Raw genomic sequence first — 6000 nt, forward strand, 5'->3', positions numbered from 1 at the left:
GTCATGTCGGGTTAAGTTATTTTGTAATCCTCTTTCTTGGACTTTGTTCAAGTCTTTTTCAGGGATTACTTCTATAACTTTATGTTTTGGACCGACTTCGTCATGTCGGATCAAGTTATTTTGTAATCCTCTTTCTTGGACTTTATTCAAGTCTCTTTCAGGGATTACTTCTATAACTTTGTGTTTTGGGCCGACTTCATCATGTCGGATCAAGTTATTTTGTAATCCTCTTTCTTAGACTTTGTTCAGGTCTCTTTCAGGGATTACTTCTATAACTTTGTGTTTTGGGCCGACTTCGTTATGTCAGGCCCTTTCAAGTTACTTTTGTAATCCTCTTTCTTGGACCTTGTTCAGGTCTCTTTCAGGGATTACTTTTATAACTGTGTTTTGGGCCGACTTTGTTATGTCAGGCCCCTTCAAGTTACTTTTGCAATTCTCTTTCTTGGACCTTGTTCAGGTCTCTTTCAGGGATTACTTCTATAACTTTATGTTTTGGGCCGACTTCGTTATGTTGGGCCCTTTCAAGTTACTTTTGTAATCCTCTTTCTTGGACCTTGTTCAGGTCTCTTTCAGGGATTACTTCTATAACTTTGTGTTTTGGGCCGACTTCGTCATGTCGAGCCCTTCTAAGTTAAAGTAATCCTCTTTTATAGGGTTGGCCAGACCTCTTTCCAGGGTTTACTTATAACTTGGTTTGACTTGGTCCGACTTCTTAACGTCGGCCAGTCTTTTAAGTTATTATTTAGCAATCCATCAGGACCTCGTCAGGTCCTTTCTCCGGATCACTTTCGATAACTTCTTGCATTATTCTGTTTTTATCTTTGCCGATTTGTAGAAAGTGGATTAAATCCTCGTTTAGTCGACCTTTAGATGAATTTGGTTTTCATCTTTGTTGGTCTTTCTCGTGATTGTGCAGTGAATTTGTTTTTCACTTTCTGCCAATCTGTCGCTTTATAATCGGACGATGAATATTTTAGATTAATGTGTCTTGAAAACTTTGTAGAACGTCTAATATATTTTATTTAAAAGAAAATGAAAATATGTACATATAGAGTTTTCTGGATCTCAACTTGGTGCCTCATTAAAAAACCTTTTCAGGAAAAAGAGTGCATCCTATATTGAGATCTTTTACCTTCTCTAGCTATAGTACCTTCTTAGGTTGCAGGCGTGCAACGACCTAGGAAGTTCTCGCCCGTCGAGTTTGGATAGTCTGTAGTAGCCCTTCCCAAGTACTTTTATGACTCGGTAGGGTCCTTTCCAGTTTGCTGCCAGCTTTTCTTCTCCGGGTCGAGTTGTTCCAATATCATTTCGGATTAGGATGAGATCATTCTCAGCGAAACCTCTTGGCACTACCTTTTGATTATATCTGGATGCCATTCGACGTTTTAGTGCTTCTTCCCTGATCCGAGCCCTTTCTTGGATTTCAGGAAGTAGGTCGAGCTCTTCTCTTTGAAGTTGGGAGTTGGCTTCTTCATTGTAATGGACCACTCTAGGCGACCCTTCCTCGATCTCTACCGGGATCATTGCCTCCGTTCCGTATGCTAATTGGAAGGGTGATTCCTTTGTGGTGGAATGTGGTGTTGTTCGATATGCCCATAGGACTTGTGGAAGTTCTTCGGCCCAAGCTCCCTTTGCCTCTTGAAATCTCTGTTTTAGCCCGGCCAGTATGACTTTGTTAGCAGCTTCAGCTTGTCCATTGGTTTGGGGATGTTCGACAGAGGTGAACTGGTGCTTTATGTTCAAGTCGGCTACTAATTTTCTAAAGCCTCCATCTGTGAATTTGGTGCCATTGTCTGTGGTGATGGAGTATGGAACCCCGAACCTTGTGACAATGTTCCTATATAGGAATTTTTGACTTCTTTGAGCAGTGGCGTTAGCTAGGGGTTCTGCCTCGATCCACTTTGTGAAATAGTCTACCCCTACTATGAGGAATTTAACTTGTCCCGATCCTTGGGGAAAGGGTCCGAGAAGGTCGAGTCCCCATTTCGCGAATGGCCAAGGTGAGGTTACGCCGATGAGCTCTTCTGGCGGGGCGATATGGAAATTGGCATGTTTTTGACATGGTGGACATGTCTTTACAAACTCTGTAGCCTCCTTTTGTAGAGTTGGCCAATAAAATCCTGGCTGAAGTACTTTTTTGGTGAGTGCTTGTGCTCCGAGATGATTGCCACAGATGCCACTGTGTATTTCGTCTAGAACTTCCTTCGTGTTGGAAGTCGGTACACATTTTAGCAATGATATTGAAATTCCTCTTTTGTATAGAGTATTGTTTATGATAGTGTAGTATTGTACCTCCCGTTTTAACCTTTTTGCCTCCTTTTCATCTGTAGGGAGTGTTTCTGTTTTGAGGTAGTTAATTATGGGGGTCATCCATCCTTGATCCTGACCTGTTATGGCTAGGACCTTTTCCTCTTCCAAGATTGACGGGTTCTGTAGCATTTCCTGGATGAGGCTTCTATTGTTGCCCCCTGGTTTGGTGCTGGCTAGTTTTGAGAGTGCATCAGCTCGGACATTTTGTTCGCGGGGTATGTGGTGGATCTCATATTCCCCAAGTTATCCGAGCTGTTCCTTGGTTTTATCCAAATATTTTTTCATGGTGGGATCTTTGGCTTGGTAGCTCCCTGTTATTTGTGAGGTGACTACTTGTGAGTCGCTGAAGATGATGAGTTTTTTAGCTCCCACCTCCTTAGCCAGCTTCAAACCGGCTAGTAATGCTTCATATTCCGCCTGGTTGTTTGAGGCAGGGAACCCGAATTTGAGGAAAAGCTCAATTTGGGTTCCTTGGTTGCTTTCAATTATCACACCTACGCCGCTTCCAGTTTTATTCGAGGAACCGTCCACGTAAATATTCCATTCTATGGGGGTTTCCGGGGTGTCTGTAAATTCTGCAATGTAGTCGGCTAAGTATTGTGATTTAATGGCTGTCCGAGCTTCGTATTAAAGGTCGAATTCGGACAACTCGACTGCCCATTGTAGGATTCTGCCTGCTAGATCTGTTTTCTGCGATTTTCCTTTTATGGGCTGGGTGGTCCGAACCTTAATGGTGTGAGCTTGGAAGTACGGGTGGAGACGTCGAGATGTTAATATGAGCGCATAGGCAAATTTTTCTATTTTTTGGTACTTCAGCTCGGATCCCTGTAGCGCTTTACTAATGAAGTATACAGGTTGTTTCCCTTTGTTGTCCTCTCAAGCCAGTGCTGAGGCTACTGCCTGACTTCCTACCGCGAGGTATAATATGAGTGGTTCTCCTTCTCGTGGCTGAGATAGGATAGGTGGCCATCCTAGAAATATTTTGAAATCTTGGAAGGCTTGTTCGCATTCCTTTGTCCATTCGAACTTCTTTCCTTTCCTTAGAGTAGCATAGAAGGGAAGAGATCTTATCACTGACCCCGTTAGGAATCTGGATAAGGCTGCCAGTCTCCCATTGAGTTGTTGTACCTCTTTGACACAAGTTGGGCTCTTCATGTTGAGTATTGCCTGGCATTTATCCGGATTTGCCTCAATTCCTCTTTGTGTGAGCATAAAACCTAAGAACTTGCCTGCTTCTACTGCAAAGGTGCATTTTGCGGGATTGAGTCGCATGCCATGCTTCCTTATAGTGTCGAACACTTGGACCGGGTCGGACAATAATGTCTCTTCATTTTGTGTTTTTATTAACATGTCGTCCACGTAGACTTCCATGACTTTTCCGATATGATCTGAAAAGACTTTATTCATTAGCCTTTGATAAGTAGCTCCCGCGTTCTTAAGACCAAAAGGCATCACAATGTAGCAATAATTTGCTTTTGGTGTTAAAAACGAGGTTTTTTTCTTGATCGGGTGGATACATGGGAATTTGATTGTATCCGGAATATGCATCCATAAACGAGAGGTATTTATATCCGGAGGAGGCATCTACCAGAGCGTCGATACTTGGGAGTGGATAAGGGTCTTTTGGGCAGGCTTTGTTGAGATTTGTATAGTCGGTGCACATTCGCCACCTCCCGTTTGATTTTTTCACCAAGACGACATTAGCTAACCATAGTGGGTACTTAACTTCTCTTATGGATCCTGCCTCCAGTAGAGCTTGTGCCTGCTCTTCCACAACTTGGGATCTTTCGGGTCCGAGCTTTCTACGCCTCTGTTGTACTGGCCGAGATCCAGGGTAGACTGCTAGTTTATGACACATTAACTCGGGGTCTATGCCTGGCATGTCTGCAGCCTTCCACGCAAAGAGGTCGACGTTGTCTCGTAAGAACTATACAAGTAATTCTTTTATTTCTCTTTTTAAAGTCGTGCCAATATTGGTTGTTTTGTCCGGGATGTCTCCGATCTGGACTTTCTCTATTTGGCCTTCAGGTTGTGGACGGAGTTCTTCTCGCCTCTGCACTCCACCGAGTTCGATTGTATGGAATTCTTCTCCTCTGCCTCTGAGGTTTAGACATTCGTTATAACAGCGGCGCGCCATCTTATGATCTGCTTTTATCGTAGCTATCCCTTTTGCAGTTGGGAATTTCATGCATAGATGTGGAGTTGAGACTATGGCGCCGAGTTGATTTAATGTTGTTCGACCTATTAGGGCGTTGTAGGCTGAACTCACGTCGACCACGATGTAGTCTATTTTGAGTGTTCTGGATTGGTGTTCTTTTCCGAAGGTTGTGTGTAGCGGGATGTATCCCAGTGGTTGCACTGGAGTGTCTCCCAACCCGAACAGGTTGTTTGGATATGCTTTGAGTTCTTTATCTTCTAGGCCGAGCTTGTCGAAGGCAGTTTTGAATAAGATATCGGTGGAGCTCCCTTGGTCTATCAGTGTGCGATGGAGATTTGCATTAGCCAGTATAATGGTGATGACCATGGGATCATCGTGTCCTGAGATGATGCCGGATGCATCTTCCTTGGTAAACGTAATTGCAGGGATGTCGGGTGTTTCCTCCTTTCCTTCGACATGATATACTTCTTTGAGATATCTTTTGCGAGATGATTTGGAGATTCCTCCTCCTGTGAATCCTCCGTGTATCATATAGACATGCCTTTCTGGTGTTCGAGGTGGTCGCTCGGTTCTTCCCACCTCCTCGTCTCTTCTCCTTTTTCTTTGCTCATCGTCTCGGGTGGCCAGAAACCGATCTAGTTTTTCTTCTCTCACTAATTTTTCTATGACATTTTTTAAGTCAAAGCATTCGTTGGTGGAGTGCCCACGGACTCGATGGTATTCACAATATTCATTCCGGTTTCCTCCTCCTCTTTTGCCTTTGAGTGGTCGAGCTGGGGGTATTTTTTCTGTGTGGCAGACTTCTTTGTAAACATCCACCAGGGACACCCTAAGAGGGGTGTAATTATGGTATTTTTTAATTTTTTTCCCTTGTCGATCTTCCTTCTTTTTGGACTCTTTGTCTTTGTCTCGGTAGGTGAATCCGGATTTTGAGGTTTCTCCTAGTCAAGAATTTTCTTTCATGTTGATGTATTTCTCTGCTCGTTCCTACACTTCGTCCAGAGATGTGGGGTACTTCTTTGATATGGATTGGCTAAAAGGTCCTTCTCGTAGGCCATTGATGGGGCCCATGATGGCGGCCTCTGTTGGTAAGCTTTGTATGTCTAGGCATGTTTTGTTGAATCTTTCCATGTAGTTGCGAAGACTTTCCCGATCTCCTTGCTTGATTCCTAGTAGGCTGGGGGCGTACTTAGCCTTGTCTTTTTGGATGGAAAATCTGGCCAGGAACTTTTTGGCTAGGTCATCAAAGCTTGAGATGGACTTCGGAGGTAGGTTGTCAAACCATCTGATTGCTGTCTTTGTGAGAGTTGTTGGAAAAGCTTTGCAACGAACTGCATCTGAGGCGTCGGTAAGGTACATTCTACTTCTGAAATTGCTGAGGTGATGGTTGGGATCTGTGGTGCCATCGTACAAAGTCATATCCGGAAGTTTGAAGTCCTTAGGAATTTTGGTCTTCATGATTTCCCTAGTGAATGGATCTTGATCTTTGCGTGAGTTGTCCTCAGGGGTGGTCCGAGTAGCTCTTGCTTTGA

This window comes from Arachis ipaensis, chromosome B7 (assembly GCF_059453495.1).
Source record: "Arachis ipaensis isolate K30076 ecotype BB chromosome B7, ASM5945349v1, whole genome shotgun sequence".
In the NCBI taxonomy this organism is placed as follows: Eukaryota; Viridiplantae; Streptophyta; class Magnoliopsida; order Fabales; family Fabaceae; genus Arachis; species Arachis ipaensis.